General features: G+C 47.9%; 1 protein-coding gene across 3 annotated transcripts in view; it reads right to left on the reverse strand.

Moving 5' to 3' along the window:
- CBFA2T2 (CBFA2/RUNX1 partner transcriptional co-repressor 2) overlaps positions 1 to 24303 on the reverse strand; it is a 66615-nt gene that overhangs the window by 33855 nt on the left and 8457 nt on the right. Inside the window, exon 1 of one of the 3 annotated variants that reach the window (XM_080403771.1) lies at positions 7528 to 24166. The exons of the other annotated variants lie outside the window; for them this stretch is intronic. The gene's annotated coding sequence lies outside the window, so the exon portion shown is untranslated. Of the gene's footprint in view, positions 1 to 7527; positions 24167 to 24303 lie in introns of those variants that run through there. 3 annotated transcript variants of the gene reach the window in all.

Below are 24303 nucleotides of genomic sequence, written 5' to 3' on the forward strand. Positions count from 1 at the left end.
TCTTTAGAGAGGCTTCTCTGCAAAGAAACACCCTTTGAGCATACGTTACAGGGAATATGCTAATGTGGCAGGGTGTTTTCAGCGGACACAAATATATCTGTTTCTGGAAGCTCAGATACCCCAGAACAAGCTGAGCCTGGCTGAAGATGAAGGGTCATCCACCTCCTCTTTTAACAGCAAGTCCTTACAGAAAGGATGCATCAACATGTTAGGATTGCAGAGAAAGGTTAACGTACACCACTGGGGAGCTGCAGGGTGAGCTCACAGCAAAGCCCCCTCACACACAAGAATTACGCTTACCAAAAAACCCTGCTAAATGAGTTAAAATAGCTGAAAACAGACAGCAAAATCCAAGACTTTTCATTCCTTTGTTTCTCCTCCAGGTTTAAAAGATTCTTACCCTACTTTCCTGTTCATCTAAATGCAAGGGTCTGATAATAAACCAATGGATTTCTTTCTCAAGGTCTTTATTTCCTCCTCCAGATTTCAAGTAAAGATAAAAGTAGCACATGCAAAGTAACTTCTTTTTTAAAACCAGCCCGTTAATAAAGAACAAAACTCTACAAACCTTTCAGCTTCACACATTCCTGAGATGGTAATGTGACCCTCCACAAAAAAAATTATTAGTAGCTGATAAAAATAAAACCCTCACCCCAAAAACCCCACCACCCTGAGTTGTTTCCAATGCTCCTCAGCCCCACCACCAAGAAGCATTACCTGCATGTGAAAAAGCATGAAACCCCCGGGACCTGTACACACTCCCACTAAGCAGCAAAATGGCATTAGAAAAGCTGGGAGAAGACAAAGGAGGTTGCGGAAACAGAAAAGGTTATGATACAGCTCATCCCCAGGATCAGAAGGTGACACCAACAGCAGCGAGGTGGCTGAAATAACCCTCCTGCCCGCTGCTGAAAAGAACATTTCAGAACAGTGACATCAGGTAAAGCAGCTTCTTCTGAAAAAAGAAAGTGATCCAGGAGGTAGCTCCTTCCATATTGCAGGCGCTCACAGTAAACACCATATGGCCTGTTAATTTAATTAGGGAGAAGAAACCCCCTAAGTTTGAGATTTGACTTTGAAGGGTTTAAAAAAAAAAGTATGAGGAAAATTGCTCAGGGTACTCTGTTAGGCTGTCTTGCTAGCTTCACCCATCCCTCCAACCCGGCCTGGCTGGTGGCTCTCCCCACGCCACACAGCATCCCTAAGGGGCTGATTTTTGTTTGGTTGGTTTGGGGTTTTTTTGTGTGTTTTAGAAGTCCACTACCAGATGTGCACCACCTACACTGTTGCACCTGCCTAGCTGCATCCCAGGACAGGTCTGTATCAGGAAGGAGGTACGTGCAGTAAACGATCAGAGTCTTTCAGCTAAGCCTATCTTCTCAGATAACCAGCCAGAATTTTTATCTTAAATCTTTCTCGCAAAGTGTGTTGGCAGCTACCACCCATCAGGGCAGGATGGACCTTAAGGTGGAGATTGACCTGACAAATGCCAAAGAACCAATGCTGAGACGCAAAGTCTCAGGACAAGTCCAGTCCCTGTCTGTAAGTCTGCATGTGTAATCCTGAGGTCACCCACCCAAGCCCTCAACCAAGACTTCTGTATCCGAGCGAACGCTCGCTGCAGCATCTACTTCCAGACTAGCAAGTTGCCTAAAGGGGATGTGTTATCTGAATAAAAAGTTGCTCTCCATTTTGAACACGTCCTTCATGTATTGCTCTGAGGAGAGAGGGGCGCATCTAGGATCCTTTCCAGCTAGAAGTTTGATACAGCTATCTGTACCGCACCAGGCGATGGCAGCGCCAGTGTTATGCCAGAGCACCCTGCCAGGTCTGCAGCTGCCCGTGCTGCCCAGCACATCACTGCCAGGGAACAAGAGAGATCCCATGGAAGTGGCTGCTGAGGCACCACCAAGAATGGAAAGACACAAACCCTACCAATGATCTAGGAAACAGGCTCACAAGCCGTAACGGCTGAGGCTTGCAGGGCTTCGATGGGCTCTCCACTTCAAGCAGCCTGCTCAGCCCCAGGCAGTAGCACGCAGCACCTCGGTCATGGTGCTTTGAGGACCATCACCCCCAGCAAGCTGCTCCATCAGGAGCCACCAGCGCAAGCCTCACCAGCTGCAGCACGCCCAAACTCCCTTTGGGAGGCCCAGCATGTCACAGGGGAAATCCACCGTTTCTCCACAGACCGACGAGCAGGGCTTTGTCACCCATGCTGTTTGGATAAAGCACAGAGGAAAGCTACGCCTGATGCCTCCAGCATGGACACGAGCTGCCACTCCAGTCCTGCCGGCACAAAGTAGGTCAGGGCTGTGTGGGCTGGTCCCTTCGTCATGGGACATGACCCACCTGTACTTGTCGCTGGAGATGCTCTGTGCCTCCGCAGAGCAGGTTCACTTTCAAGTCCTAGGTAGGGCAGCAAGAGGTGTCCCCCCTCCCTCTGCCTTGTTATCAACTGCAGCACATCTCGCCTCCAGGCAAACCAAGGCTGCTCCATGCCACTCTGCCAGCAGTAAACTCAGAGAAGATTTTGGGGGCTTTGGGGTTTCATGCAACCTGCTGCCCTGCAGATGAATCGTACCAGGAGAAATGCACATTGTTCCTAGAATTTTATGACCTCAATTGGTGTGTAGTTTCTTTTTGGCTCCTCTCAACAGTTGACTACACTCACAGATTAACAACCCACTTGTTCAATTATTTTTTCCTTTTCTATCCAAACCCGGGTTGGGATCTGTGTGTCCCTTTAATAGGTGGGCTGCAGCAATATGCCAGAGACCAGAGTTTCCCATTTTCTAGTAAAAAAACCCTCCAAATAACCAGACATCTAAAGCCCAGCAGACTTCTTCCTGCTAGCAAGAAAACCTCCTCTCAGGACACTGCAAAGATTTAATTTACTACCAACTGCCCTCTGGTTATTTTACATTTATGGGGTGGGGGCTGAAGAAAGGAAGAAAGCAGGGAGAGGGTGTAATTAGCTTTGCTTGTAAAACGTTCATCCCAGTTACAATAGCAACTGGAGCCTATCAGGGGCTTAATAGATTTCAGGGTTTTGTTTCTTGCTAGTGCTGAAGTGTCTGTGTGGGGTGGGGGAATAAAAAAGGGGAAAAAATATATTAAAAAAAAAAAAATCAATAAGTGGATCTTACTTCTTGCCACAACCCCATATGGAAGTAATCAAGCACAAGGGTGGCAGCTGGGGCCAATAACAGTCACCTGCAGTTGAGGGACGTGGGGGTTTCGGATGGGTTTTTAATGCTAATTTCCTGGAGAAACAATGAGGGAGCGGGCGCGGAGCGGCAGCCGAGGGCGGATGAATAGGGACCAGCCGGAACAATGGCTGCACCTGGTGCTGGGAGCAGCGGCACCGAGCCGGCACGCGGCAACAGCGCACCGCACATCTGTTCCCCGCACAATAACCCGCTCCCCCTGACGCCCCGCCAGCATCCTAAGTAATACCGGGTCTTTAAACATTCACAGCTTGCCGCGGAGCAACAGGTTTGAGCTGTTTTGGGGCTGCAGCGTGCTCCTCTTTGCCTGGTTTGGGGTGAGCTCAGTGATGGTTGTCAATACTTTGGGGGCTTTTTTGGGTTTTTTTGGTGTAAGAGATGCCTTTGAAAGGGATGGCTATGCAGCATCCCACCATCAGGTTGTGGCATCCTGTTGCTGGAAGGAAAACTGACTCTTGGCTCTGTAGTTTCTATAGGACCAGAGAGTAACTCAGCTGCAGATCTGCAAAAATCCCAGTTCTTCTACATGGTCTTCTGGCCACCTGCAACTGTCTTCCTTCAATAGCACAAGTCCTGCTGTGGACATGAAAGACAGGAGTCCTGCAGCCAGGATCACGCCAAGGAAATTCAATACATATTCTTCTAAAACCTTAAGCTTGGCTTATAAAAATGCCACTGCCCAGCCCAATAAAAGGCATGATAGTTACACTTTAAAATGCTTTGAAACCTCTGAAATCGCTATTGTCCTTTTGGACATAAGCTGCTGACACACAAAGCTGCACTAAGGTCAAGGTCTTGCCTCAGAAAATTGCTTACAGACCCAGGAACTGAACCCAAGCCTCTCCGTGTTGCACTTCAGCTGCAGGATCATCACTCACCAGTTCTTCCTGGCTTCTGCTTTTGCTCTAAACAAAGGTTTTTCCAGCCGTTCCCTGAACGCTGCATGTATTAAGACGGTCTCCACCATAAAAATAAAAGTTGAACAGGCTCCCAGAGACCTGCAGTGATGCTGCCCCCAGGGACTGCTCTGGAGTGTCTGTCGAAACGCATTTCATACCTAGCTTCTAACATGCAATCAGATACGGAAATAGTCACTAGATGCTAGGATAAAGGCAAGTTTACAATCTAGCCCAGAACAAGTATAGATAAGCCAGCTTTTGTTATGGGAAAAACCCCATCAGGCAAGAGATTATGACCATCTCCTGTCCAGATTTAAGAACTAGCCAGCATTGCCTTATATCTGCTACATATGCCCAAGTCCTCAAATGACTTTATTCAGCTATCCAGCTATACTATAAACATACATGTCAAACAAATCTTGTTCTTTGTCCAAACCTTAAAAAAAGCAGAGCTGGAAAAAACAAGAGGCCACCTGGCTCACTGATCCCAGGGCATAGCTGTGGGAGAGCCCTGCCTCCTGCAAAAATGCTGCCGATGGTTACTGCATTTATGGGTCAATTTGGGGACTGAAAATCTGGTTGCCTTGAAAACTCAGCCTCTGAAGTCAAAACATGCTCTTTCCCTCTTTGCCTACTGACCCCCAGCGATAACCCCTACAAGCCAAAATCCACCACGAGCAATGTGCAACAAAGCCCTGGAAAGCAGCAACAAAATAATTTGGGACTCACACACCATCTGACAGACAAGGCAGCACTAAAAAGTGAAAACCCACTCTCCCAGGGACACCAGTCCTGTAAGACGAAGAGAAACAGAAGAAAAAAAACCACCCAAGAGCCTGACCCACGGTTCACGTGAGAAAAGCTCCCTCTGCTTTTGGCTTCAGCAGGTTTAAACAAGCCTCTGCAAAAACCAGCAGATGCAACTTGCAAAAATAGCAGCATCTTGGAAGCAAGCAGGGGCCGTGGCTCCAGTCCCCAGGCAGAGCAGAACCCGACTTGGCAGCGCTGTTTTGGCCTTTTCACTATTAAATGGAGTTTCTGCTTTTTTCCTCAGGGCATACCCTGTATAATAGACTTCTCAGATTAGGGATTTATTCTCCTTGCCTTGAGTAATTCTGCTCCTTCTTCAGACCCTTCATATCCTTCACTTGGCTTACTGCACCTTCCTGTTGGCAGTATTTGCTCAAACTACCTTTGCTTTACCCCTTTTACCTTGTTTCTTACACTGGGGTCTCCTAGTTTTGCGCTATTTGCAGGTTTCTCTAACTGGTGGATGTGCTGGGGTAGGGGTACTTGGCTGGGGTGACCCACAGTCATTTAGGTGAATTCTAGATAGTCCCAAAAATGAGACTAAACATCTTTTCCATATTGACAGTAAAAATCATGCCATCCAGCAGACAATTTGGGGTGGGGACGGGGGAAGCCTTCACTTGGATGTGCTACCCTGTTTAATACAAAATTATTATGATAGGCCACCAAGTTTCAAGCCACTGTCTTCCCCAAAATACAACCACCTCTCTCACCTAAGCACTCAGCTCATCAAGCACCCTGAATCTTTTCCAAAAATAGAGGAACCTGAGAAAAAAAAAAAAGTTTCCTGCAGGGTTTGAGCAAGACACCAGCAAACCGGTTGTTTAAAGGCCAAATCATGCCACCTTGACGCTGACAAAACTTCCGTTTGCTTCATCAGAGCCTGCCCTGCAAAGGGACCGCAGGAGCAGATGCTCCAACACACTGCACTGCGTTCACAAATTTGGGAAGTCTTTGGGAGAGCTGCAGCAGAGGAACACAGCTCTTTGCTTTTAGATATCGTCACACTCCGTATGGCTTTGCTGGAGATCTTTTGGTTTTAATTCCCCCTTTGTGCTGATGCACTTTGAGAGGCTGAAGTTGCAGAGCATTAGGCAGCATGTGCTCCTTCTGCCGCCTCTCCAGGGACAGCCAGGGATGCATAGGAGCTGTTTGGTGTGTCTGTAGAGGGAGACTTACAACATATATCTTTTTAAAAAAGCCTATACCCAAATGCTTGCATGCTGCAAGAGAAGGAAAGCCTTAAGGTGCCATATGCAGCAGCAGAACTGGACGAGTGTGGAGCTGCAGCCCATGCAGCAGCACAGCACCCTGCCAGGGAGCCCAGCCAGGCTGCACCACGCTCTCCCTGGGGAAACCCTGTCATTTGGCATGCTTAAAACTAACCCGGACAAAGCAACAGCAAAGTGCCCCAAAGGGAATCACCCTGCACCAGGCAGCCTTGCAAATATTCCTCTCTTTTCCCAGCTTGATAGCAAGTCATCCTCAGCCACATTTTAGCTCCCCAAACTTTGAGTGCTGATTTTGGTGCATCTCCTGTAGCTGGGCAGGATTTCTCCGGCACAGAAAATGGACTGTGAGTACCGTCACGCAGGGGCCAAGTTCTGCAGCAGGGGGGAGAAAAAGCCGGTAATATTTTGCGGAGTGCACACCTGGGGCAGTGGCTCAACGAACATGCAACAGAAGGATCTTTACAAGCTACTCCAGAGGGCTGGAGGAGCAATTTCAACTGCTGAACATTCCCAAAAAACAGGGAGGAGGGAGAAAGTGCAGGTTTAAGATACATATAAAGGATTGGGAGATTACAATGGAATAAGAGAGAATACAGCAGTCTGCAGCCTGACAGTGAAAATATATAGGGCAGGGAAGCTCTGTTCTGGTACCACAAAATTGATTTGAGATATTTAGATGCTGGTAGCATCGGTTGTTGCTCGAGGAGTGCAAAGACAAAAAGGGAGCAGCCTCTGCCACAATGCAGAGAAGCACTGAAAACACAGAGAAAATTGAGGAAATTTGGGAGCCGATGGAAGAAATCCACCTCTGCAGATTCACTCCCCCAGCTTCAACATCAGCATGCAGAAATGAGTGTAAGGCTAGGCACCACAGAAAAACACCTTCTGCTAAAATACACAAAAACCTTCCTGCTTTTCCATTTGCCCAGAAAACATTGAATCCCAGCCTTCTGCTCATGGGGAGGGGGGAAATAAAAATACGAAAAATAATAATAAACCATTCCATAGCAACATAGAGCTCTAACGCAGCTTTCCTCTGAGAGAGTTCAGTATTTTTTCAGCTGCAGAATCCACGCATGCAGCCGGCTCCTCTATGGAAGTTTTCCCCCAGCAGAGCCACTGCAGTCGACCGGAGGCAGGCTGGGTGGCAAAGCGCTGCGGACGGCTGCTCCCACCCTCTCCCTCTACCTGTGCTCAAGGTTGAGGCTCTCCCCAGAGCGCCAGCAAAACCCACGGTGCTCTTCAAACAGACTTGGTGGCACGGCAGCTAAGCATCCCCCCGAGCATCCCCCACTGCCCCCAGACATGCTGCGCCCTACCCAGCCCGGTTTAAAAATAGACCCATCTATTGCTTACCCTAAACAGCAATGTTGCAAGGATCCAGCTGCTGTTGAATACACCTAGTTTCTTTGAAATATAAAGAAAAGCGCTCTTCCTCCTCCTCCGCTCGTGATCTTCGAGCGCAGCCGGAGCCCAGCCTGCCTTCTCCTTTCATTAGCTGGACATGCGTCAGGTCCCGCACATCTGCGATTTCTCACTGCCTGGAGCCGCCTGTCCGATTCCAGGGAAACACAGATGGATCCCAGATGGGAAGGTCCTGCCAAACAGACCAGCTCTCCACCTTGCCAGAATACCCAGCTTAGAGGCACACACCCTCGGCTCCCTGCCTGCTCCCTGCCTGCGCCGCGCTGCTGCCAGGCTGCTCGCCAGCTGATGTCACCAAGCACACACCTACCAGCGCCTGGCAGCCGGGCTGACATTAACTTGTTAAATACACGTAATTTGTTTATGGCTGGCAATAACAGCGAGACAGCGGCAGAGTGGTGAGAGGAAAGAAGGGCTTTGCTGACACAGGCACTGCGGGTTGTTTCCACCTGAGCGACCCTCCCGAAATCCACTCTGCCTTACGCAGCACGGCATGTAAACCAGCCTTCCTCTTAGCCCTCGATTTTACAATCTCAATAGCTGTTGGGTAAACTAGTGAATTAATTTTCTGAAGGTTTCCCCACGCACGTAAATCTTCCCTGTGAACTCCCCTCCAAGCCCCAGCGACAGAGTTTGCAGCGCTGGAAAGCTGGCATGTGTTAGCAATTAGAAGCAACAACAAGATAACAAGATACTGATGTTGCAAGGGTACCAAACGAGGACTGGAAAATTCAAAGGAAGAGCAATTAAATGTGTAACATATTACTCGGATCGAAGAGGAAGTGTTAAAGGAAAATGTAAATCTGACATGTTTTGTATGGGGAGTAAACTCCACCAGGGATCTCACAGCAGCAAGGGAGGCTCTTAACAGCAACCCACCGGACACAACTACTTTGACCATTTTTCCCCTCCCATTAACGCACAGACATGGCAGCTCTGCCACCTACAAACATGAATTTTGAACAGCTGCTCCCTGACATGCGGCGTGAACAACAGATATTAACTGGAGGCCCCTGACTAATCCCATCAGCCCAGCACCATTCAGCGCAAGCTGGGCGCTGGGGGCACATGGATTTACACAACAGCATTCCTCGCCACGCTGATGGGCGTCCCTGGCTGCCTGCAGCACTGCCCTGGACAAGGGGCAGCCACCCCTCCAGTTACTGTCCAAACCATCCTCCTCCCACAAAACCACCCGAGGAGAAGGACCAAAGTTTGCATTTTGCTTGCAGACTGTGCACTGGCACATTTTAAGATCTCAGGAGGGATTCACGGCTCCAGTCCATATTTCTCTGAGCTGAGCAGGTTCAGGTCTTGATATAATCCTTCCCAAATCTTTGCAGGCAATGCCACCACTTCCTCCAGCTACTTCTTCGAGAGCCAGCGATGTATGTACCTTGCCAGGACAGCAAGCTAAAAGCCTGCCATTGCCCAAGCCGAGGGATGCTCTTTTTTCAAAAGCCTAGAAATCACACAAGCTGAATTCTTCACAGTTGGTGTAAGCGTGACGGGATATTTACTCGCTCACAGACAGTGAAATGCTTCAGTTTATGAAATTTCCAATGCTTTGGTAGGCTACCGCTAACTGCCAAGCTATGCCCATAAACCTTCTAGGAGTACTGCCCCCCGGCATCCCACCTAACTCTTCGCCCCCTGCTTCTCTGCCTCTTCCTCCTGATTTAAGGTACTTCTACTTCCCTTTGGGAGGGAAAAAAGGCTGTAAAGGGAGAACATTTTTTTTAAAAGTGCTTTAAAAGAAGTATTAAAAAGAATTCTGTGAGCAGGCACGGCACACATTCATCAAAACACAGGCTACCATCTCCTCCTGCAGCGGCCAGGTCCCCTGGTATGGGCAGGGTGCTGGATGGTAACAGTGGGGAGGATCTGGGCAGGGGGCTTCCAGCTCTGGCAGGAGCAAACGAAGCTGCTGCAGCCTTGGCTGGGTGAGCACGTTGCTCCGAGAAGGGCAGCCTGGCTGCAGGCAGAGGGGGCACAGTTTACAGCCACCCTCCCACCTCCAAACTTCAACTAAGTGCAGCAGTTTCACATGCTTCAGTTTTAAAAAAAGTGACTCTCAGTCAAGTATCGGCACACGGATACCTGGAGCGCCCTGCGAAGCAATGCTCAGGCAGTGGCGTGGGCTGGGAACAGGCAGACTGTGCCGGCAGATCTGCTCGCACCTCCTGGTACCCACTTCTTTCTGTGCCCCAGTCCCTGCTGGTAGGGCTGCTGGCAGGGCTCCTCAATAAAGCATTTAAGATCAGAAAGTTTAGCTTGCTGGGGCTTCTGACACTTCTGATGAAGGTTGCGCAAAATAACGAAGCTCTCAATATTTCATAAGCAGAGATGGAAAAACCATCCCTAAATTATACAGACAATGAAGGGAGACAAAAACAAGCAGCTCCACGAGCACCAGAATTAATAAAGTTATTTTCCTATGGACTTGCGTCTCATGATTTGCTCCCCGGCGCCTCGCACTGTGAGGTCCCCAACAGGAGCCCTCCCTCAGCCAGGGTCGTGCCAACAGCAGTGGCTCTCATGTGGATTCTCTGATGTCTTATAAGAGGCAAGCTCATGTTGCAGCTTTGCCCCCAGTGGAGTTGGTACCAAGCAGACGGATGCTGCCCTGTGCTTAAGGCACTAAGCATAAGACACCACTGTTCCTAGTCCAGCCCTGTCCCGAGATCACCAACCCAGCCTGAAACCAGCCAGTGAATTCAAACGCTGACCTCAGTCTGAGCACAAGAGAAGAGGGGGATGCCGTATGACGAACAGAAGATGCTCAAGAGACGTAGCCTGGGAGCTGCCAGGTCTCTGGGTCAAAGTCATCAGAGAAAGCCCTCTTACAAGGTACACAGGATAGCCTGGGGTTTGGGGGTTTTATTCAAAATAGTTTACCAGCACTAGATGTTCCTTCTCCTTCTTTTTTAAATTAAGGACCTCAACAGCTTGTAAACGTTCCACGCTACATAAACAAAAGCCATCACTAACTATGACAACTGGGTTGTAACTACCATTTGTCAACCCATGGCAAATAAATATTCTCCCTTTTTTCTTTTTTTACAGCCTAAAGTAGTTTGAAACATCAGGAACTCCAGCCACTCCAGTATAGTTACAACGATTCAACTTTATAAACCTTTATGAAGATGTACACGCTCTTGGCCATGGTGTCCACAGGCCATCATCCACCAAAACCCCAACATCCTCAGGAAAGACACCCCCACTTCTGGCTAGAGGGGCTGGAATATGCCAGCCCCCACGGCTCAGACTCGTGGTACGGAAGGTGCACATGTGGTTTTGGGCTCTCAAACCATAAAAACCTAAAAGGTGGGGACATTGGGTGCACTGAGCAGGAGCCACTGCAAAGCCTCCTTTGAGAGGCTCGTTGATTGTACTGTGAACGTGACCCACGTGCCTCAGCTCAGCCAAGCCATGACCCATCCCTAAGCTCACGGCTGGCAGGGGCAGGCCGGTGGAGCCACAGGCAAGCATGCCACAGCCAGCTGGGCTCGCCAGCAGTGCCAACGCAGCAGCTCCCATTCCTGCACAGCGAGCCAGGAGAAAGCATCCCGCACGCTGTGCCCTGCTCAGCCACTGCCTTGGCAAACAGACTAATAGAAGTTTGCCACTAAAAGAAGTGGCACCGCACTAATAGAAGACACTGAGGTATGTCATCTACCGACCTTCAGCAGCACCTCTACATAACCAAGAGGCGAGCCTGCTCGCCAAATATGCATTAAAATAGATTTTGTAACCCAGACTTCACCGCTACAGTGGAAGGAAGGAGGACTGCAGACAGCATGGGGAAAACTGCTTTCCCCGGCTCGCCACGTTAATCTGCTTCTGCTTTCTTCTCCTGGGAATGTTCCATGGAAAGAACGATGCAAACAAAGTTTGAACACTGGGAGCTATTGATACCTGCTGCTAAGTGTGGTTTCTGAGGAGAGCAAGGAAATCTGAAGAATGTTTCCAGTTTCCAGTGGAATTTTTATGCCTATCACAGCCCATTGCCACAGCAAGCACAAGAGACCCAAACTACTTCTATTCCACCCACATTTCATGACATGTTGTGGCTTTATTTTTTTGCCTGCTGTGTTCTTACCTCGCAAAGAAGCTTCACTCATATTCAAGGCAACCCTGGAAAGCCTTTGCCTTTTTAAGTTTACCACTTTCCATCACACAGAAAAATAAATCCAAATGCACCGAGGCAGCCAAAATCATTTATCAGGCTAAATGGAAACCGTAAATTCATGCTAACTGGAATCTGATGGAAACCAATTGGGATCCTCCTCCTCCCTCCAGGCTCAGGTCTGGCAGGAAAGTCAAACATTTTATTGCCTTCTTTATGCCTTACTTACAAGTCAGCGGAGCCAAGAAGGGACTGCTCCCTTTGAAGCGATGCTGGTGGGGTTGCAGGGGAGGCTTGCTGACTTGAGTTCAGGCTCAGCAGACAGAGGCATGTACCCCCCCCCCAAATAGAGATTAGACCTCTCCATTCCTAACAAATTTATCACATTTAACAAACATCCGCTTTTCAATACATCCATTATTTAAATTAGCACATGGCAGATTATGTTAACAAGCTTAATTTGTCAAGTAAATCTAATCATATTGCCTCCTTCAGGAGTGAATGTGAGTAGTGTTTAGCTTTTGTGCCATTTCAATACTGCCCAGCAACAGGAAAAAAAAAAAAAACAAACGTATTAAAAGTTGGCTCTTAACTTGCTCTAGGTGTAAATTCTGCCAGCTCAACAGCAACACCCAGATACTGAAAAAAAAAAAAAAAATAGCAGGAGCAAAGGTGCAACAAGGACTGCAGCACAACCTAAAGAAGTTACTGAAACTTTACTTCTGGCCACTGATTTAGGGCTGGGGGCAAAGACGGGAGCACACACAGGACATCTAAGCAAAAGCTGCGTTATTCCTGTTATGTGACCACATATGTAAAGAAAAAACACCCAGGAACTAATGTCCTATCCAAAAAATGCCCCCCAAAACCAACAAACCAATTCCTAAATTCAACACCCTTGCTCTGATTAGAAATCCAAGCCTCTGTAGCTGTCATGGGCATTTAAACCAAACACAGAAATATGGAAAAAATGAGTAATCCTATTTGGAGAGAGTAAAATCCAGCCCACAGAGGATTAAGTCTGGTCCAACAGCTCTGCAGCCTGACAATATTTTCCAGATCAATAGCAGTGCTGTTCGATTACGGAGATCTGTTGAAATGCATACATCCACCTCCCTCCAGTTGTGATGTTGGTGATGCTTGTCTTTAATTGCCCACACCCCAGGTCGGGGATCAGGAGCCTTTCTGGCTTTGGAAGCTGTGCTGACGGAGCTCTGTACTGCAGCTGGCTTCCCTGATACTTTGAAAAACCCAGTTACCTGCCTAGATCTGACATTTTTGCCTGAGTCCTTACAGGGCCATCCCCCTTTGGCATGTATTTATGGTGCAGACAAGCTCTGGAAGCAGAAATCCTCCTTTTTTGCAGGTAAGATGATGTGCTTTGACAGCTGTGTCCCAGATCAGGCATGCTACTCTGGGCTCCCAGTACTCCCCACAACCTCCCCTGTGGAAGATCTTCTAACAATTAAGAAAACACATATTAAAGCTTATGAAAGCAGGACTTGTCAGCAGAACTTGTGTTTTCCGTCTCTTCCCAGAAAGAACAGCATTTACAATAAAAAACGAGCCATAAAATGCTGTGATAGATCCCAAGCCCCTTCCCTACAGCAGGGTCATTATACCCCAGCGGGCTTCCTGCACCTCCCTCCACCGGTGACTTCCCTCCTGCAGGCTGTGACTTTTCCCCTGATAATGGCTTTTCCTTCTTTATCTTGGGTCTTTTAACGGAAGCCTTTCTCCTCGCTTCATCCTGACCTTCCCTCTCCAGTCCCTGGGACTGCTGCATCTACGAATACCGTGAGGCTTCTGGTCCTTGCCTGGCCCTTTGGAGGAGGTGGTACCTCCCCATCTCACTGCCTAGCCATGTCCTGCCATCGGACAGCCACCAGAAGAGGTTTATTTTCTCATTAATTAGTTGTCAATAACCTGGTAACCTTGATTAAAAATATCCAAATTTCTCACCCAAACCACACCCTCCTTTTAAGACACTTTAAAAAACCCCAACCCTCTTGTTGTTTTGTTCATTCTGTCCCATAAAGCCACCAGTTCAGGATTTTAAGGAAGGCTTTTCAGTAGCATCCCAGTTTGTCGGCTTTGCAGGTTTAGCACTGAAGAGGGTTCCCTCCCTTCCAGCCTCACCAAACAACAACAAAAAGTTATGTTTTAAGCAGGTTTTATGGGGGGGTTATTTTTACTTTTTTAAACATTATTTTTTGCAAAGCCAATCCTTGCTAGCTCCCTCTCCTGCTGTCAGTTGGGCCTTTGGACCTAACAAATGGTGGGTTTGGGGAAAGAAAAAAAAAAAAAAAAAAAAAAATCAGAAACAACCCAGCGCAGCCCTTTGCGCCTGGCCCGGCATTCCAACTCTCTGCTCCCGGCTCCACCAAGTCTGATTTAGTAGCACTGCTGGGAGCTATTAGTTTACGAAAGAACCAGCACGCCCACCCAAGCGCAGACGACTGCGAGAGGCTCCTCTTACACCACTGCCATGTGCCTTTCATTCTGCCCGGAGAAGTCGGAAAGGTTGCGGTTTCGCTTAGGGCAGGAAGCCAAGGAGAAACCAGCATGGCAGCGAGCGAGGAGAGCGCAGAGGTCAGGCTGAGAAGGGCTGGATTTCATCCACACCCTGGTGCTGCCTCATGAGAAAGTATTAATTAATGGGATGCTTATTGAGAGAGTTCAGCCTCCATCAGATCTTCCTTTTATTCTGCCTGTTGCTCCTCATTTCCATGTCCTGTAACCACTTCTTCTTTCAAAACCCTTTTTCCCTTTCCACTACCAGGCTTTTAATCTCTTTTCTCGCCTAATTTCTGCTTCCACCATCTCCCAGCCCCTCACCTACTTCCATCCCTTCCCCGACAACACAGAGAAGCCCCAGCATCCCCAACAGCTGATCCTGAAGATCAGCACGGTCATGCTCAACCATGATAAGCCCACGGCATCTGTCAAGCTCAGCCACCTGCCCGGGTATCTGCTACCTACCCAGAAACAAAGCATACATCAGCCTCCAAAAAACACACCGCATGGGGAACCACGCAGCCATTCCCCACACGCTGCTGCCGCTTCTCCCGGTGAGCTATGGGCACTCTCACTCAGTGCTAGGAGAAGGAAGTAAAGCACACTGCTTCCCACCCACAGTTCATGTTGCACTGGCGTTACAAGGCAGAGAGAGCAGCCGGCTGCTGCTGGGAGCCCCCAGCCCCACACATGACGAGCCTTGCGAGCTGCTGCTGCGCGACATGCAGAAGAGTGAAGCATTTAGTGTAGAACGGGAAAACCAACAACTAGTGTGGGTTATGCATCCCACCAGGTCTCCTCTGTGAGGCAGAAATAACAGCTAGATTGAGTGACACGGGTGGTAACATGCAAAGTCTTCCAATAGCTGCCAGAATTTCGGCAGCTCATTATCAAAAAATGCCTGGTTTGAATGTAGGATAGTGTTAAGTCCCTGAAAGTGAAGATCAGCTCTGTGGTGGGAGAGGCAGGGAGAACAAAAGGAGCAAACAAGCAATGAAGCATGATTTTAGAGACATTTGGGTTTTGAGATTCTCCAACTGTCTGCTATTAGGATTGCATCTGTATTTGGGTGCCTAAAGAAAAGAGGGGAAAAAATAAAGGGGAAGACTCATTTCCAGAGGTGCAGAGGAAGCAGCATGGTTTCTCCTGTGTGTCTGTGTTTCCACTGCCTCAGGGGTGCTTGGATGCAGCTCAAGGAGGACCAGGCGCAGTGAATGAGGACCTGAAATTTTATTACCTTCATCTTCTTTTGGAAGCAGAGCCTATTTGCAGATTTACAGCTTGTGTCAACAGGAAGTTCATGTTTACAAGTTTCCAGGAAAAAAAGCCAGCATTCCTGTCCTATGCGATAGCTCGGTGGGGACGCTGTCTCACATGGGAGTTCTCAGATTGGTATGCTAGACAGGAATGAGTTTTAGCCATGTAAAACATCCAGACAAAAAGATAAAGCTATGAAAAAAATTGAAGGCCAGAAGGAAAACAGTAATTCAGCAATTTGGTGGAAAATACACAGCAAGACAGCATAGCCATTTCTGGAAAAATACTTTTGTAGCATCTGGGATTCACACTTCAAAGCAACAGAAGAATTTCAAGAGGACAAAAAACTATATTCAGGCACTAACATGAATTTTTCTCGTCTGGTCCAAGTCTCTTGTCATTCCCATTACACTGTTCCTCCAAGGGTCAGCAGCCAAGCTCGGCCTACAGTCACACCAGGGTGGCCCCTCTCCTCCCTACAAGCGCAGACATGGTACCGTAGTGGTGTCTGGTGGTGCCTCTGGATCCACCAGGACCTGCCAGGACCCATCCTCCCCCCTGAGCTCAACCCCAGGTCAAGCCTCCTCCTCTCTAGAGTCACCAGCATCAGAGAGGTTTGAAGGACAGCGAAGCCACAGCCCACAACCAGAAAGTGCAGGTAGCAGCAGCTTGCTCTAACCCCGAAGCAGGGCCATGCCAGCTGCAGAGCAGACCTCTGGCAGCAGTTCCACCTCGAAGCCTTCCTGAAAGGGAAGTGCAGAAAGCTGCTCTGCACAACGACACTCCAGCACCCTGCACATCTCTGCAGACCACGTTAGTGCAGCAGCTGGTATGCTGCAAATTCTCACCCCAATTTCACAGCAACTTCCCCCTGCATAAAAGCCATGTTTTCAAGAGTAAAACTTCAAATGCTAAATCTCAAGCTGAGGACACCATTCATTGCCTTCAGCAAGCAGGGAAGCTGGGCAGAAACAGCCCCATCCTGTGAAACCCGGACTTAAAACCATCGTCTTCCATATGGTTATTGAAAAAATCCAAAACCAAACAAAAAAAGCAACCCTCTTTCAAAAATTACACAAAACGAGGAGACATCAGGACAGCCAAAGGTCAAGCAGCTAGCACTCTACCAGGATGCCAAAGAACTATATTCAAATCAGTAAATATTTATTTAGGCCATGTTGTACAGTTTAGTAAATACAATTACAGAGTGCCTAGGGTGGTTTCGGATCTCCTGAGCACATATTGGACCCAGGGAAAATTTCTGTCTTGAAAATGGACATTTTCCAACAGATGACTGATTCAATCAGAACATTCTTCTAAAACAAACTCATTCAACAAAACACAACAGGTACAGAAAATTGTCTCAAAAAAATACAGCTACCTTCTCCTTCGAGAAACAGCTGAAGAAAACCAGGCTGATGAAGCACACAACCCACCCACCCTTAAAAACTCCCAGGATTTAACATGCAGAAGTTTCAGACCAACCCAGCTAAAGAGGAAGCCAGTAATTGCTGGAGGCATCAGCTCCCTCCAACCCCACCATGTCTGTACCGAATACTTTGAGCCACAGCTGCCCCCCCGCACAGATTTTGGGTGACCCACCTCACCCAGAGGTGCACATCTCCACTCATCCCCTGGGCATTCAAGCTCTTTCCATATCAACCCAGCAGCACTAATAACAAAATTCCCAGTGGGGTCCGAGAGATGGGGAGGAGAAAGTCACGCAAAGCTCCCAAAACTTTTTTTTCCATCCAAAGTGCTTAGGAGGAAACACACCATTACTGAGGAGCTGCCTGCCCTGGATCCAAGCATTTTACATCCAGGTAACACCGTCCTTACGCAAGGGGACGGAAGCCATCAATCCCTTATCATTTCTCCATAGGAGAAAGGGGGATCCATCTGTGCTTTGTGGTCCCCCTAGCAAGCTCCCTGCAGCAGTGGAGTGAGCAGAGCGAGTTCTCAGCACCCTGCTCTGCTTCATGCACCCCCGGCCTCTCCTGCTCCCACAAACCTGGTAAGTAATATACTGGAAAACACTCGGGACAGTTCAAAGCGAAGATTTTTCAATAGACTGAAAAAAGCATTTGGTGAGAGCATCACATCAAAGAAGTCAGAGGTCTTCCACCCCATGCACAGGACATACATGTTCGGACAACATTCAAGAGCCAGCAAAAGCCAAAGGTCTGTGTGCTGAAGTTGATTAACGTGCACACAGGGGAAAAAGGAAGAGGCCAAAAATTACCTTCAATCTAAAACTCAGGTCTACTAAACCTGAAACTTCAACAGCTGTCAAACCCTTTATTTTCTACACCAAGAGTTCTTAAAAAAAAACAACTCGGGGGGGGAAGAGTAAGAAAGAAACACCTTAATTTAAAAAACAATAATAAAAACCTGGAGTAGGAGATGAAAGAGAGATACTCATCAAAAAAGCTTCTCCAAGGTGGGGCTGGATTTGATGGCACAGGTGGTTAAAAGGCAGCATTCTGGAAATAGCCGATTCCATTTGGCTGTGCTGCTACTGAGAAAAAAAAAAAAATAAACCAGCTCGAGCATACACTTACTTCCTCTTCATTTCATTAATCCTACCCAGAACCATCACTGAGGTGAAGCCGTGTTTATTGCAGGCAGTTCTGCTTCAGGGTGTGCTCTGCCCAGGTGAAATAGCACGCTGCGGGGCTGCTCCTAACTCTCCCCAGCTGTGTTTTGCTGACAGTCCTGAACGTCCCCACCTGGTTCTGCAGATGGAACAGCTGCAGTTAAAGGCAAACACCTGGCCCACCGCAGCCCTGCCCCACGTTGCAGGGGGAGATTAGAGTTACACCGGCTCCTGCCCTACTTAAACTGTACCAGTATTTGGATTATAAATGCCGTGTTTGTGGTTAATAACCTGACTGCTTTGAGCCCAAGTAACATGAAATGCTGCAGGCTGAGTTTTGAGTTCAGTATGACTTGTTTATGTACAGTTAATGACCATGGTCAGCTTTCCACTGACTGGCCACCAAAAAAATCCCTGAAGGAGTGGGAGAGATGAGCGACCACCCCTCCTACTCAGAGCTGCAGACCACCATCGGGCGCCCCAACGATCGTATGCTTACAACCAGTTGCACCCCTTGCTCAACAGCTCGGGGTTGCACCGACCCAACCAGGGCTGCCAAGGGGATGCAGCCCAGCATGCTGCAGCTCCCCCAGTATCCCTGCAGCCGAGCCCAGCACCATGGTGTGTCCCAGGCAGCCAGGCTCACAGCACGCCCTGCTCCGTGTAGGGAAAGGTAAGACCACGCATGCTCCAAGCTGCTCATGTCTGACCTGATGCTCCAAGCCATAGCATAAGTACTTTGAATTTTACTTCCCTGCAGATCTAGAAGAATAGATGACAAATATATAACCTTTAGGGAACATCATTATGAGCAGAGCAAGAGAAAAACATTTCCGGGGGGGATTTTTACAGCAGCCATTTCAAGTAACACCTCTCTTCAAGGTAATACTGCAGTCTGAGCAGGCTTCTAGTCCAAGAGTTCATTCTTCTCACAACTAAACAGCAGTGTAATACATCTACCTGATTAGCAGTGCTGCTTCAGCATTTCTTTTCAGCATTTTCCTGCAAGTCCTTGCTCAGTGATGACAATATTTATATTGGGAACACAGGAATATGCAACTATGCCACTACAAACTGTAGAGACAGACGGTGCACTTAAAAAACCCCAAACAAAACCACTTCCCGATAGGCTCCAAATGTCTGGACACTACAGCATCAGTCAAAGAAGCTACCTGCTACTTAGCAGTGACTTTTAGATGACCTGAACCTAATTCAGAATCATAGTCATATAGGGGAAAAAATCCCTGAGATGTAATAAACTTTTTGAAGGAGATAATTTGAGGGCAAAAATTAGATCTTGCAAGGCCAAACTGACAGGAATTAGTTCAAGAAACCCTGCAAGGTCAACTCGTATTAACTACAGAAGATCCTTCTGCAAATTAAAAGGTTTTCCCGCCTGCTTGTTTGGGGATATGGAAAAGCTGCAAACTCACCCCCTAAGGTTCGCACTAACGACAGAGGCTGCTAAATGCCAGAAGGAGTCTCAGAGATGAGATGCTGGAATGATAAGAAGTGCTGAAGGTGCAGCCCACTAAAATTCTTCCATGTGTTCAAGAGTCAAGTCCAACCAAACCGACATTTATAAAAGCTCCTCTTTGGGTCCTCTTGCTGAGAAAAAACAGTGATGCTCTGACCTGACACAACCAGTCATGTTGAGGGATAATTCCTGTGCTCTTGGGTCCCGTTTACAAACACCTGCATCCCTGTGTCTCTTGGGTACCCAGCCTCCCCCTTGCCTTGGCCTTTTCACAGTCCATCTCTGCAGGCAGGCGAAGTTTACTACAAAAATGGAGTGTGGCTGTCTTCTTGACACATGCAGAACACATAACCCCAGAGAGATAATCCTGATTTAATGATGAAATTAAGGACCTTTGATAAAACAAATAAATTTTATATATTTTATAAAAGCTCTATTAAAACATTCCTTAGTCTCTGGGACAGGACGACGGACCTCTAAAATGAATTTTGTATGTGACTCTCTCAAGCTGTGTAATGTAACATGAGTCAGGGACAGCAAACTGCTCCTTCTTGTTTGCAAGACACCGTAAAATCTGTAACAGCACTGGAGGCAAATTTCCCATGCTTATTGACATCTGCCTGCCACCCCTTCAACGAAATGCCTCATCCTCTGCCTGCCAGAGGAGCCAGAGGACACCACGATCTCCAGCTCACCCAACTCCATCTCTCCAACTCACAGCACTCCTCCTGCACGCCAAAAATGGGACTGACAGTGGTACAGCCGACCTGGCCACGAGAAAGTGGACCAAAACCACCCGCTGATTTCATACAGACCAACAAACTGAGAGGTGGCAGGAACTCTGTCAAAGCCAACTTGGGCTGCAGTTGAGCTAGTGACCTCCCAGCTGAACTTTCAAGCCTCTGCCAGTCAGTACCAGGTTTTGCATTAAAAAAAATCAGATTTGAAAACAATTCCTCATTAAAACTTAGGTGCAGAAACCCACTTTATGCTCACTGTACAGAAATCCTCAGACACTTGTTTTCTGACCTCATGAGAACTTGCTCCAGCACCAGAGGAGAACCCAATGAATTGACATTTCAACACTTTCTTTTACCCTCAAGTACAAACACGCAGCTTCTGAGAAAAAACAGTGATGCTCTGACCTGACACAACCAGGCATGTTGAGGGATAATTCCTGCGCTGTATCAGTGACTGGAATTACCAGAGCTTTGCCAACAGCTTAATGAGATGGAAACTCACGCTCCCACTGCCAGAATTTGTTTGTCGGGGTATAAACTATTTGGATGCTCCGAATATTTTGCTTCTGTGTTATAAAACAGGTGCGAAGAGGTACATCTCCATTCACGGAGCTGCTGCTCAGAGAAGCGCAGCCATTTGGACAGCACCATCGGTGACAGATTTAAATTCCTGGCATGTTGCATGTACACAGGCAGATCTGTCCACTGGCTCATCCTCGCCTCGGTTGTTCTGCTGATCTACAGACTCATCCCATGCTGGAGAAGCAGAGTCAGCAGAGAGAGGGCTACCGTGCCTGGTCACCTGAACAAGCCTGCGCATGCCACCGCTTCTCATCCCATCTAGGGTGGTTCTTTTTTAACTTTTCTTTGGGGCTACTATCAGCAGAAGTGGAACCTCCCTGGCCTTCAGACTGCGAAGACCAGCAATGACTGCACAAATCCTGCATAAAGGAGCAGAAAACCCAACTTGCTGCAAAATTGTGCCGAGGGAGGCTTTGTGCAGGGCAGAGAGGGGTGGTGGGTGCATTTGGGGAGGCACCAAAGTACTGCTGCACCCAGCAGCACAGCATAGGGAGGTGCCCCTCTGGTGGCTGTTCCTAACAGGGCTCACTCACGGGAGCGAAATAACAACAGGCTTTCACTGAACAGGGCTGCAAGAGCCTGGACAGCAGCCAGGTCACATCTGTCCACAGTCCACTTGAAGCAGAATCCGTCCCATGTGGTGCTGCCACGTTCTGCAGGGCTTCCTGGGCCACCTTACACCACTAAGAGCAGCACAGTAACAGTGCAGTGCTGGTGGGAACTGAGGCAATCCTTACTGACACATGCAAAAGGGAAAGTGGAGATCCTATGCCAACCAACCATCCTGTATGGTATCTGCGAGACCAAAGGCAAGAACTTCTGCATGGACGAGATCCTGGTCTCTAATGCTCAACTATCCGTAAATCATCAGAAAAGTCATCAGCACTGATAGAAGATCAAGGAGATGTGGTAAACTACATTCAGGAGTAGTGACCAAGTCTACAACCGTTATTTTTATGAGCATATTTTACCATAAAAGTCTTACAAATTTCATCCCATTAACTTTATCTCAAACTTAACTTTCTTAATTAGAGGTATAGGGCTCAAGGGAAACTGCTGTAATTATTAAATGGGAAATAAAACCTGATGAACACAGTAGCTGCAGTGACTGAAGACGTTAACATTTAAATAAAACTGGCAGCAGTCAAGTCAAGAAACATCTAAAAAATTACCTGCTCAACAGTTTGTGTGCTCTAATAGTTGTTTACCCATTCACATGCACAAAGGTTGGTTTTTTTCCTCTTGCTAAAATCAATACTACACAGGGAAAAGAAACGGTTTGTTCAATGAGACAAGTATATTCAAGAAGAAAAAGGACAGACAAGAGCATGTGAACATTTCTGGAGTACCACAGTGCAGAATCAGGCCAAGCAGGTGCTTTTAGATATGGGTGGCAGGGATGGCAATGCTAAAATCAAAGAGGATGCAGGTCACCTCCAACACTCCTTTTGCAAGGTCCCCATCCACAAGCTTTCCAAAAGAGGGGTATCTGCTGCTGTCCAAGATTCTTCCCAAGAAGATTCCATCAAATTAACTTCTAGGTACTCAGCATACCTAGATTGTAGTGGTTTGACCCTGGCTGGATGCCAGATGCCCACCAAAACCGCTCTATCACTCCCCTCCTCAACCAGACAGGGGAGAGAAAATACAACAAAAGGCTTGTGGTGGAGATAAGGACAGGGAGATCACTCTGCAATTACTGTCATGGGCAAAACAGACTCAACTTGGGGAAATTAATTTAATTTATTACCATTCAAATCAGAAAAACACCTTCCTCCCACCCATACCTTCTTCCCAGGCTTAACGTCACCTCCGATTTCTCTCCCTCCTTCCCCCAAGCAGCACAGGGGACAGGGAATGGGGGTTGCGGTCAGTTCATCACACGCTGTCTCTGCTGCTCCTTCCTCCTCACACTCGTCCCCTGCTCTGGCGTGGGGTCCTCCCTGGGCTGCAGGTGGAGATCTGCTCCACCGTGGGCCTCCACGGGCCGAGGGGCACAGCCTGCCTCACCGTGGTCTTCACCATGGGCTGCCAGGGAATCTCTGTCTGGCGCCTGGAGAACCTCCTGCCTCCTTCTGCACTGACCTGGGGGTCTGCAGGGCTCTTGCTCTCACACAGCCTCATTCCTCTCTCCCACTGGCACAGATATTTTTTCCCCCCCTGCTTAATATGCTGTCACAGAGGCACTACCACTGCCCCGATGGGCTCAGCCTTGGCCAGTGGCAGGTCCATCTTGAAGCCAGCTGGCATGGGCTCCATCAGACATGGGGGAAGCTTCTGGCATTTTCTCACAGAAGCCACCCCTGTAGCCCCCCTGCTACCAAAACCTTGCCATGCAAACCCACTAACCTAGATACAGAGGGAAGATCACACTTTCACAGAAAAAATCACCCTCTGCGACGGGAGAAAGGCACCAACCAGTGTATTCTGAAATGTGGAGACTCAGGTGGACTAAAGGAAGTAATCTGGAGTCAGGCATTTTGCAGCAGAGGAGTAAAACTCTCAAACTCTTGGAGTTGGTTTAGGAGTAGTAAATGGATGCAGGTGATCCACCAAAAATTCAGTTTTGTGTGACACTGATTTGCAGTCCCTGATACCCCAGTCAGATTTACAAGCTCTGTGAACAAGTCCCTGCCTGTGTCTAAATTCTGGCCTCTCCTTTCTGCATACAACTTTATAGGTGAGGGGTGGCTTGGCTACAGAAATGGATGTATAGATGACAGCAGAGACTAGGTTAAGGATCTATTCCTGCCTCTGTGATTATCGATACCACAGCCCTGAACCATTTCAGCTCTGCAAAGGTCCTGGAGATGCTCTCCCAGATCTGCTAAACCAGTTTGCTTCATGGTTGCCAAAGATTTGCCGTATTTTTTTTCTGGAAACCATCCTCAAGATTGCTGCCTTTTCTCTCCATCTCTAAGCAGATCTCCTGGCAGAAAAAAACTGGTCCCGGGAAGCAGATGGCTCTGTGATAAGGATATCAAGTTTAATACAACTTCCATCTATGAAGGGGGATGAGAAGGGAGTAGGGAAGGCTCAGAAAGCTAGAAACCTGGATGCATCAGCTCGTACATGCACGCAACCATGGCGCAAGCACTGAAACACACTCAAGTACATGCCCAGCCTCAAAGAGCAGGTAGGTGTCTAGGCTGACACAAGTGATCTCAAGCTAGGCTTGAAGGTTTTTCAGTGCCTCCTGATCTGTGATAGTTTAGGAGTGGAAATGCATCACTGAAAGAACATTCCTGAAGGCGACAGAGTTTCTCAGCACAACATAAAGTACAGAGTGTATCGTTACTCACCATGGGAAGGTGATCCATCAGCATCTGTAGTGCGAAGAGGGAAGCAAACAGCAGAAGGAAAGCAAAGCGCTAGAAAGAATTTCTGGCTAGAATTTGCTGCTTTAAAT

The sequence above is a fragment of the Falco punctatus genome (genome assembly GCF_963210335.1).
Source record: "Falco punctatus genome assembly, chromosome: 10".
NCBI classification, from domain to species: domain Eukaryota; kingdom Metazoa; phylum Chordata; class Aves; order Falconiformes; family Falconidae; genus Falco; species Falco punctatus.